Source organism: Stylophora pistillata, chromosome 10, assembly GCF_964205215.1.
Source record: "Stylophora pistillata chromosome 10, jaStyPist1.2, whole genome shotgun sequence".
NCBI lineage: Eukaryota > Metazoa > Cnidaria > Anthozoa > Scleractinia > Pocilloporidae > Stylophora > Stylophora pistillata.
The window spans coordinates 16341501-16352842 of NC_142528.1; the positions used below are offsets into that span (position 1 = coordinate 16341501).

At 37.6% G+C, this 11342-nt stretch overlaps 1 protein-coding gene across 1 annotated transcript in view; it reads left to right on the forward strand.

Annotated features, from left to right (window-relative positions):
• The window catches only part of LOC148721983 (substance-P receptor-like), a 5534-nt gene extending 5041 nt beyond the window's left edge, over positions 1-493 (forward strand). The window contains exon 2 of the mRNA XM_088736664.1: positions 1-493. This exon is cut by the window's left edge and continues 1307 nt beyond it. The gene's annotated coding sequence lies outside the window, so the exon portion shown is untranslated.
• The last annotated feature ends 10849 nt before the right edge of the window (positions 494-11342 follow it).

Consider the following 11342-nt stretch of genomic DNA (forward strand, 5'->3'; position numbering starts at 1 on the left):
CGCCAGGTTGAAAGAGATATATGGTAGACGTTATCTGCCTGTTGCATATAGCCAAACACAAAGTAGAAGAAGTTTTAAGACAGACAAACAGTTACCTCGAAAGAAACAATTTATGCTGAAATATCAGACTCAGAAACTATATATTCCCAGGCAAATAAATTGACCAATTAATGTTTTTAAAAAACCTGTGAAGTCCTTGAAGACCCATACATTATTCGGTCTCCGTTATAATTGTATTATTTGATTGTGTGTAATGTAGTTGAGGCAGACAAAAGTATAGTTTAAGAACCATTATTGATAAAATTTTCAGCGAAAGATGTGACCTGATGTGTATGGTCGTCTTCATGTAATTTTGCTCAGGAAATGTAAGCATTGTAACGAATTGTTTAAAATATCTTCTGTACCGTTGGAGATAAAAGCACTGTCAAATTGAAACAGTTAGTGGTTTAGCACTTCTGGTGTTTGTCAACAAATAAAAAAATCAAATATACAATACTGTACTCCCTAAATAGGTAAAGGTTTAGCAACGTCTCCCCAAGATATCTATATAGTGTAATATAACAAAGAACTACCTTACGGCATTGAATAAATTAAAAATTACTTTGAAAGATGTGCTGTTCTTGAATGCACCATCGAGGGAACCACGATTTTTCATCTCTTCAAATTGAAAATGGCGATGTTTGTCAATCTTTTGAACACATAACCGGTCATTTGACAACCTTTCGCATGCCTATTACATTCCTTATTTAATATTACAAAGGATAATCGGCTTAAATGACGCCCCAAAAAGTCCATCTTCATTTCTTTTAGTTACTTTTCAGAGTATCCTTAGATTTCGCCCATCTTTGGGAGTTAATTAACGTTTACATAGACAATATCAAGAAATTTAGGCGTCAACTTTTTGGCATTTCAGAGAGCAACTTTCCAGCATTTTACGAGCACAATCGGGACAGGCCTTACCTCCGGTAACCGATCACCTACACTTGACATTTCGAATGGTCGCTTATTTGTAGTATTGAAGCCAGCTTCTTAATATTTACCGTGTCTATCTATTGTCCAGGTAATAAAAAGAAAATTACTCGTTAGCTCGAAGATAAAAACAATGAAATCTTTTTTTCGTTGCCAGCATCGTTCGGTAGTCGATCTCAGCAGAAGTTCCGTGTTTGATTTAGTTCGATCGCCAAACACAATTAAATTCAATTTAAGGATTGTTTTATTTAGGCAAACTTTGTACTCCTCTAACTTTGTTCTTGTGACACATTATCTCGTCTGTAACTGCGATTGGTCAGATTTGTGTTGTAATGAAATGAATCCAATTTAGTTGCATGGTGAAGCGCGCATGTTTCTACCTTGTCTTCGGGGAAAAGCGGATCTTTTGCCTGTCTTTCTCAATTGACGGGGCCAAAAATTGTACGTTTCTTATTTCTGATATCCGATGCTTTCCTTTGATAAATTTTCATCTTGCATTTTACAATTTCTTCAAAGGGCGGTTACACAGTCGACGCCATTTTGGCCTCAGTTTTCGGCTTCAGTTTTCGGTGGAAGAAAGACAGGATTTACACACGCCATTGTAAAAAACAATTGTCGTTGAAATTGTACAATACTTTTCCGTAAGATCTCCAGGTTAGGGCTAGTGTATATTTTAAGAGAAGATCGTCGCAATAGTGATTTAACTCGTGTGTGTTTGCCATACCAGTACTGTTAATTATTCAAAAGAAGATCCGGTCAATTCGCCACCACAACAAACTCGCCACCACTCGAGCTCAAATCACCACCGGTGGCGATTTGACTAAAGCCTTACGTGTAGCCTCTCGTGTGAAACTTACATCAAATGAAAGCTAATATGCAGTAGTACATTGCAAAAAGGGAAAGGGACTCAGAAGTTTGAGTAGCGTCTCAATAATGGAACGTTAAACGAAATAAAACATGTTGATATCACGAAGATTATGATCAGTTTGTGAACAGCAAAACTAGAGTGATACATTCGCTCCGTGAATTTCGCTAAGTGGTTTCCGCAGTGTTGTTACCCTTTATTGAATATTTTCATTTGTTGAAAAGATTTCTTGTCCTAGTGTTGGGAGGCCATTGCCTTCCATAAATAAGGCATAGCGGTCTTAGAGCGAACACGAGGAAAATGAGTCGCCATGTTTGCTGTAGTTTACATTAGCTTGACTGGCGATTTCCAAAAGCTCCTACATAATGTGAGTTCTTTAGAAAAAAAAGGACAATTTAGTGTTTGATATTTAGGTTTACTCATCGCTGGTACATTTTTCATTTAGCAAATCGTACAAAGGTTAAGAAGTGTATGTGGATCTCACCTGATCTCGATTGTTGGATTTTATAAATAAATTGTGGATTTGCGGCTACACACCGATATGAATGATATCGTATGAAACTTACATCATATGATGCTAAGAATTCGAAGTTCAATGCGAAATTTAAAGCACGTACAAATACAGCGAAGTTAACTCAAATAGACTTTGGCGTACTTTCTTTGTTTCGTAAACCCTTTGTTCCAAGCACAAAGGGACTCCTAGAGGAGGCCAAGTCGCTTTCTGCCAACTTTTGCCGTGTTCGAACGCGCTATTAATTTCGCATCATCAGAAAATAAAAGATGAATAAATTCAAGATCTAACCTTTCGTATGATATAAGTATTATTAGATTTAATAGCGAATTGCGTTCATAAGAACGAAACTCGCGTTAAAGCTCACGTCGACATTCTCTTGAAGTTTTTTCGCTTGAAGCAAAGCACGGTAGTCTGTTTGAGTGAATCTCGTTTTATTTCTACGCGCTTTTAATTTTGCAATAAACTTCGACTTTTAGCATTTATATCATGTAAAAAAAAAATTGCTCGAGAGCTGGATACGAACAACGAACCCAGGAGCAGTAGGGATGGGGTGGAGGACCCGAACATGTAAAACTTGTTTTCAGTGGTTTTTTGCAACTGGCTTTCTTAATACAGGGTCTTATGCAAAGACAAAACGTGTTTTCTTTTTTGTTTCACAGTTGTCCAGAATGCGTCTGCTGCATGAAGAGAAAGTCGGGAAGGTCTCGTGCCGGCTTCTCTTCGAGAGGTAGTTATCTACAAGTACACTTCATAAAGAAAAGTCGAGCATAAATAATAAGAAAATGTCGCTTTGAAAGGTGGCTCTTACCCCTGTACACCCTAACATCGGTAAGCTACTGCCTGTGAATATATTTAAATCATACATATGAACTGCGGATTATGAAATGAATATGGAAGCGATCTTCCCAGTAATGAACACTACTTGAGCAGTAGTGAAAATGAGGCCTGTACGGGATTTGAACCCATCACCTCTGCTCTAAACTGTCCTCCATGCGTTTCCAAAGGTACCGACAAAGAGAATTTGTTTGACAATCAGGAGTTTGTGTAGTTGATGATCATTTTCTTGATTGTCGTGAACTTATTGGGGTGATACTGTAAAGAAAAGCTTGATGCTGGTCACTCTTAGTGGTTAAAGGGTTAACTGATATATTACTTCGCTCTCACACTGCTTCACCTGATAAGGGAGGAGTGTCGCTCAAAGGGAATTTTAATTCCAAACAAATTCAACTCAGATTTGATCAGTCAGATTCAGCTAAAAACATCATGAATACCGGCAAATTGATTTCCAGCCTTTCGAGTGGTTTTTAAATAATTTTCATTTTATTAAGCTGGTAAGGTCGTAATATATGAATTGTAATAATTTTTTGTCAAGTGAATTGTGGAATACCCCCTCATAAAGGTAGTTCGTATTTTACTAATAATTTTCATTTTCCCCTGCCAAATTACCAGGACCTTGAGGATACCGTGGAACCTCTCAGACAGCAGATCTCAGTGTTACAGTTCCGTAGACGAATGCTACAGGAAGAACTGGATACTAGAAACCAGTTCTCTTCGTCTTTTAATGTATCATCGGTTCGTGAGCAGGATGAATCATAACAAACACTGAAGGGACTCATCGTTAAACAGGAAAGACCGACAGTTCGTTTCCTTAACCGGGCGAAGTGCATTATATTACAGTGTTATAACTCATCTACACCATGCCCGCCTAAAGCGCTTTCATTTCCTTTGGCCGTGCCTTCATACGTGCAGATCCATCTCACAAAGGCGAATTGTAATATTAATATTATAACGGGTGATTATACGATTGTATGAAATGAATTTAATCTGTTTCATAAACCAATGTGCGAATGATGTCGTAGTTCTTCCGTGTTATAATGTTACAAGGTGTCAAACACCAGAAATCAAGCTTGTCTCCTCCCCAGTCAAAGCCGCAGATAGTTGCTCTTTTCTCTTACATTAAAAATGAATATATTTGAAAGTAACTCATTTAAAGGCTTTTAGTATCGCAAACGCGTTTCTTTCGGTAAACTGAATTTTGTTAATATTCTCCCGTTTCCGTTTTACTGTTCGGAGCCTTGTACATCAAATCCTTTCCAACCACACGGACAGTTTTTTTAGAAAATTGGATTTTTTTTCATTCTTATTCAGTTTTACCCATAATAAAGAAATGAACATAAAAGTGGGAGTTTTACTTTACTGTGACTGAGATCAGAAAGTTTATATAATTGGCGCTTACTTTTCAAAGTTAGCAACCCAACGGGCAAGCCCCTTTCATCTTCTGAACCACTCGTATACGCAGACAAACACAAAGGGAAGACTCTGGTGGAAAAAACTTTTTGAAACTAAGCTTTACGTCATCACTTCGCGATGGCGATTTATTAAGTTGTGGCTACAAGTTATTAAGTGGCGATCGCAATAGATACTGTCGTCTACCACACAATTTACTTAAAGTAAACAAGTAATTTACTGTGGATGGGCTAGCGGGAGCCAATACCTTACAGAATTCTCTCGTTTCGAAAATTTGCATTTATTGCTAATAATTTTCTGGTACCAGGCAACCTAGGCCTGCATTCTCAGTTAATTACATTTAAACTCAGAGCCAGTCAGGCTGGTGACCTACAACTCCACTAACATTGCTGAGCACTTATTAGAGTAAACCCTCAAGTAAGCACAGAGGCAAACTGTCACTCAGGGTGGAGAGTTAACTTCATAAATTCATTGGTTTTACCGGTAAACCACACTTTGCGATCCGCTTCAGACTTCTTTGAGATGCAAACAAAGTGCATATGATTGCAGGAAGCTGAAGGTTTCATGTTCAAAATGTGAAACGGCGTGGAGGCTTTCTTTTATACAGGTTGGTAGAGCTTGACCTCATAAAAGCCGATTTTAAATTTGTTAGACTAGTCATTGATCCCTTGGTAACCAATGTGTTGCCGTAGACTTCCAATTCTTTTCACCAACAGGAAATTTTGAATCGCTCGAAAGTTTTATCTTCTATATGATAGAAACTCACAGCGGCTTTTCTATATACTGGTTCACAATCGACATGATGTAAACTTGTCTTCTTTCTGTCAAAGGGGAGAAAATCGCTGGGTGGCGTGGTCGACCGCCAAAATTAATGGGTCATGAAAGAAGTCAGCCCATTTTTAATATAAACTATAAAAATTAGATATCAGAATATTCTCAAACAGTCAGTTTAGGCGAAAAGCAATAAACATCACCACAAAGTGAGCATGTATGGTAACCTGGAGTCTGGTTTACCAGTTCAAATATCCTTTTAAGACCTTCCCCTTGTCGCGTTAAGCAGGAAAAGGGGAAGGGGAAAATAGGGAGATCCGAAACACCTTCAAAGCGTTGACGGTTAATATTGACCTGCTTTTTTGACGAATGACGGTAAAAGATTTTATGCTTTTTGACGATTGACGGTATAAGTCTATCCCTATTGACGACTGACGACATTGTAGGCCCTTTGACGGCTGACGGTTAATCTTCATTAGAGACTCTTACAACACACCTCCTACGCAGAACAACGATAACATCTGTTCATCGTTGCACTCGCCTTATTTTTATAAAAAATGTTTCTACCTTATCCGAAGCAGTGGTCTCTAATATTCATATCCTTTTTATTATTTTACACGGTCAAATATGTCACATTTATCAATATTTTACTGGCGGGCAGAAGAAGAGATTCCATAGAAAAAAGAACGATAGAATTTATTCCTTTTTAGCTGACAGGTGCTTTTGAATATATGATCCTATCTTTTTACTACTTTATTCTTGTTGACCTAATTCCAATAAGATGTCCATCGATAGATTGAAGATGTCGAAACGTGAATTATTCGAGCTCTTCTGTTTACAATAAAATCCATCAGCAATTGGTTTGTCGGCCATCAAGCTTGGTTTTCGTAATTAATCATCTGCTGGAAAAGTCAACCATTCAAGCGGGAAAAAGTTTTAACGTCAAGTGTACTTTAGCCTTTTCAAAACGAAACTTCACCAGTGTACATGAAATGTGGAACACTTTTGAAAGCAAAGAAAGAAGACGGTAAAGAGTATTCCCAACGCCGAACAGTCTTCGCCAACAGCATTTTTCCAGGTAACGTAAAATTGTTAATAGCTGGCATATCTTGCGTTACTTCAATACTGGATTCACTTTCCTCTTTAAACACCTATACATTTTTGCGCAAAAAAGTTGTAGGTTTGATAAGCCTCGAGATATATTGAAAATAATTCAGATTTTGTTCTGACGCAATTTTATCGTGGAAGGGACAGGGCATCTCTAACAAAATACGGAGTTATTTTTTCAGTATACATACCAGGCTCTCTCCTTTTAATATATACTTTCAATCAAACGAATATGAAGGTATTACTTTGCTCTTATTACTTTGCTAAAGCACGCGGCTCTAAGAGCATCTGAGAAACACTGAGAGGCGACAATCGGTAGGCAACAAGTGAGAGAGAAAGTAAACCACACAGAAGTTGTCATACCCATGAGAGTCGCACAAAACATATGAAACATGTTTTTTAAGCCCAGCGAGATGACCTACACCGCTTTCAATCCTCTATTTCTGTTATGTCTAATTAACTATAAAGAAAAGTAAGCCAATTCAGATTGAATTCTCCCCCTTGCGCTGAAGGGAATCCTCTGCAAGCGAAAGTTTACAACCCTTGAGGCTCTTCTACCACTACCCGTAGCGCTTGCACTGCCATTTGTTTCAACTTCCTTTGAACCTTTATTGGCTCTTATTGCACTCAGCGTGACGTTTTGTCACAGACCATCTCTGCACTTGTGGCAATATTTGTCCTCAAGCGCGCAGTTTCTCCCACGACATGGCTTCCCAACAATTGTGGATCGCTCCAGATTCCTCAGCAAATTTTATGTGTACGCATTAAATTTATTTTATGTTACTTTTGCAGGAATTTTTTTAATGCGCAGCAACTTTATCATTGCAGCAAAAGCTTGTAATTGTGACAACTTTTATTGTTTAGGCATTTTTTTCAATATGCAGAAAGGTTTTCTATAATCAGTTTGCAGGACCCAAAAAAAATCTGTCAAAAGCACAGGCGGCCCAAGCGCACTGTGTGTGATTTTGGGGTCTAAATTTCATTAACGACAATACCTAACATATTAAGATCAAATTTTACGCGTAAGTGTGAGCCGTTAAAAAGGAAAAAAATTAAGAAAAAATTAAAAGGATACCAAAAGCGAGATATAAAACGTGCGAAGTCTTCTTGCCTTTTTTCCGCAGCCTCTTTGTTGCCAACAGCGCACGCTTCACATAGAAAGTCGCCAAAACAGCGTTAAATTAAAACGACTGTTGTCAACAAAGCAGCTACGGAAAAGGTAAGGAGACTTCACACGTTTTATTCGTCGCTTATGTTATTTACGCTTAGAATTCAATCTAACTACGTAAGCTATTGCCGTTACTGAACTTTTGACCGCAAAATCACATACAGGACGCTTGGGCCGCCTGTGTCAAAAGTTTCTTCACTATGCAACACGTCATTTTTAATTTTTTTTTCTTTTGTGGACAATGACTGAAAATAGCAGCAACTTTTTATTTTACAACATTTTCCCTGTGACCAACTGTTTGATATTTTTCTTCAGATTAGCACGCTTACTTTGAGGGTCTTAGTGGGGGATATATAGCTGACGACTGACGGTTAGTTTTTTCCATTTTGACGGTTGACTGATAATTTTTAACGCCTATGGTGGTTGACGGTTGACAACCTCGTTCCCAGGGCCTCTCATCTTCTAGCCCCCTGGAAGATGAAAAATCAAAGATTTACTGTATTCCGTCGGTTAAACGGCCACAACATCTCTGCCCAAATATGTCGCTTCTAAACACTGGACTTGTTTCTGTTTTAAACTGAGGATACAATACCTGCTCGGAGATATAGCGACTTGAAGGCTGCTATAAAACATGCCGACCTAAAAAACGATAAAGATTATTTTGAAGATGACAAAGGAAATGAGGCAAAAATCGAGCAAATAAACGACTCTTCCCTAGGAAAATTTTTTTGCTTTGTAAACACGTGACCAGACCAAACCAGGGTCTCCCTTCTCTCGCTCCACGAGGCTTGAGGATGAAAGACCCTGGGAAAGAGTTTGGACGGTTAAATTTCAAAGCCTTTGGTGGATGACGTTTACTAGGAAGATATATTTCTATGAGTAAACAATGTATAATGACTATAACGATCGTATTTCACACACTTTTAGGATTCTCTTTCAAACGATTGTTACGTTAATAACTTACACATATAAGGATCGACCTACATTCGATTGTTACGTAAGTATCTTATGTACTCTTTGAATTCTCTCTCACTTGATTGTTACGTTAGTATCTCGCGCACTTTTAGGGTTCTCTTTCTCTCAGTGGTAAGAGCACTCGCCTCCCATCACTGTGGCCCGGGTTCGATCCCCGGACCTGGCGTCAAATGTGAGTTGAATTTGTTGTTGGTTCTCGTCCTTGCTCCGAGGGTTTTTCTTCGGGTCCTCCGGTTTTCCTCCCTCTGCATAAACCAACATTCCAAATTCCAGTTCGATCTGGAAACAGTGGACAAGAAGAGCCACCCAGTGGAATATCCGTTGCTAAATTATTTATTTATTTATATATTTACTATCTCTCACACTTTCAGAATTCTCCTTCATCGGATTCTTACGGTAGTATTAAGCGGTCTTTTAGAAAACTCTCTCATTCGGTTGTTACGTTAGTATTTAGCACACTTTATATAATTCTTTTTTATTTGATTGTTACGTTAGAATCTAAAGCACTTTCGGATACTTCTTTAATAGAATTCGTAAGTTACGTTAGTATTTTGTGCATTTTTAGGATTGTCCTACATTCGATTGTCACTTAAGTATCTCGCACTTTTAGAATTCTCATTGATTTGATTGGAACGTTCGTGTTTTCCTCGCTTTTAGCAATTTAAACATCGAGTATAGATAAAAATGTCGTTGATCTCGAAGAAATTATTGATATGCTGGCGATGATAGCTTTCGACAGAGTACAAGACTCTCGACATGATCTAAGCTTGATCTCAGTTATGATCTTGTCGAACGGTAAGAAATGTTTCTTCATAATAAACGTCAACCGGTAAAGGCCTTGACATTTAACCATCAACTGCCAAAATCTAATAAAATTAATTGTCAACCATCAAAGCTATTCCCCATGACGGCTCTCTTTCAAGGGGTACGGAGCGGTATTAGTGGTCGCCAACAGAGTATAAAGGGGGACTATAGAAAATTGACGGCCAACTGTTTCAGTTCATTTCAAGTTTATTTCCAACTACATTTATAGTTCAAAGTGCTGCTCTAGTATGAAACCCATCACGGAACAATTTACAGCATTTTAACCTCAAGTGTTCTTCTCAGGAGTGGTACACCATTCTAATAAATTAATTCTTATTAATTCTTATTAAACATATCCAAAAAAGAAGTAGTGTTATCAGGTGTCCCACAGGGATTGGTCCCAGGACCCTTGCTATTCCTTATTTATATAAAGGATATATCTAACAGCTCTGATAAATTGAAGTTCTACTTATTGATGATACCAATTTGTTATACGCTGACAAAAATCTCAAATCGCTTGAATCTACAGTTTTTGCGGAAATTTTTAGGGTTTATAACTGGCGGATCGCAAATAAATTATCACTTAATATAAAGAAATCTAATTTGTCGTTTTTAGACCAAGACAAGAATAGTTAAATCACCAAGTCAACTTGAAAGTACTTGACCATCAAAATTAACAACTCGTACAATTCTTTAGAATGCAAAAATTACGTCATAGGTTTGCTTATTGATGAAAATCTTTCTTGGAAATACCACATCGCCCACATTGCTTCAAAAATAAGTACAACAATTGGAATTACTGCCAGCCTTAGACACTATACCACTGAATACTTTACACGACATATACATATCGGTTATTCAGCCCTTCTTATTGTATGGCATAGTCGATGGGGCTAAGCTGCTAGAACTTACAAAAACAAAATTCTTATTCTTCAAAAACGCGCTCTCCGCCTCATGTTCTTTGGTGACTACAATTCTCATGCAGTACCTTATTTTGTCCCCTCTAGCTTTCTTCCCTTAGATCTACTCTACTTAAATCCGTTGCTATTCTAATGCATGATAAATCTAACAGCTTAACACCTACTAAAATATCTAACTTATTTGCTTCCAAACCTAATTTTCACTGATATAGTTCAAGATCATCTTCAAGAGGTGACTATTATGTTAAACACTCAAGGTTAGACAAACATACTAAGTCTTTTTCAAGGTACAGTGTAAAAATCTGAAACAGTTTATCGTGTGAAATGCGTCAAATGTCCAAAAATAACTTTAAAACCAATGTCCACGATACTTTACTCCGAATACTTTCAGAAGAAAATGATTATATTAGTTTACCCGACTTAATAACAAGATTTTCCTGAAAACTCGGCTTCGTATATTTGCAATGTAAACTTAATTAGATTGAATTTGTTTTTATTTATTTGTTTATTTACTTAGCATTTTTTCCTTTCTTTCTCTAGTCTTTCTTGTGAGCCAATTGTACTGGCATAAACATAAAATACGTGTAACCATTGCTCGCCTCGACTAGCTAATCTACTAACTGCGGGCAGTGGATATTGCTTTCTGTAAATTATGCCATAGTTAATTAATAAAGTAAAGTAATTAGGATAAGAGAAAAACAGTGGTGATAAGCCAATTGATTAACGTTACAGTAAACACTAATAGTTCAGCGTTCCCGGTCTAGCATATCATTGAGTTTGTGATCTTTGTAAATATTTATTTATAAAACCATATAATAGCGGAGCTCGCAGCACGCGCAGCGTAGCCCCATAATTATACAAAATAGTAGTAGTAACCCATCAAGCCCAAAAAATTGGACCCATTACCGTACGGGCGTAGGCACACTGAGGTGCTACTTTCAGTATGCACGGGCACGCCAACGCCACGCAGCTTTAGTTTTGTTGACGAGACGTGCGGGAAAA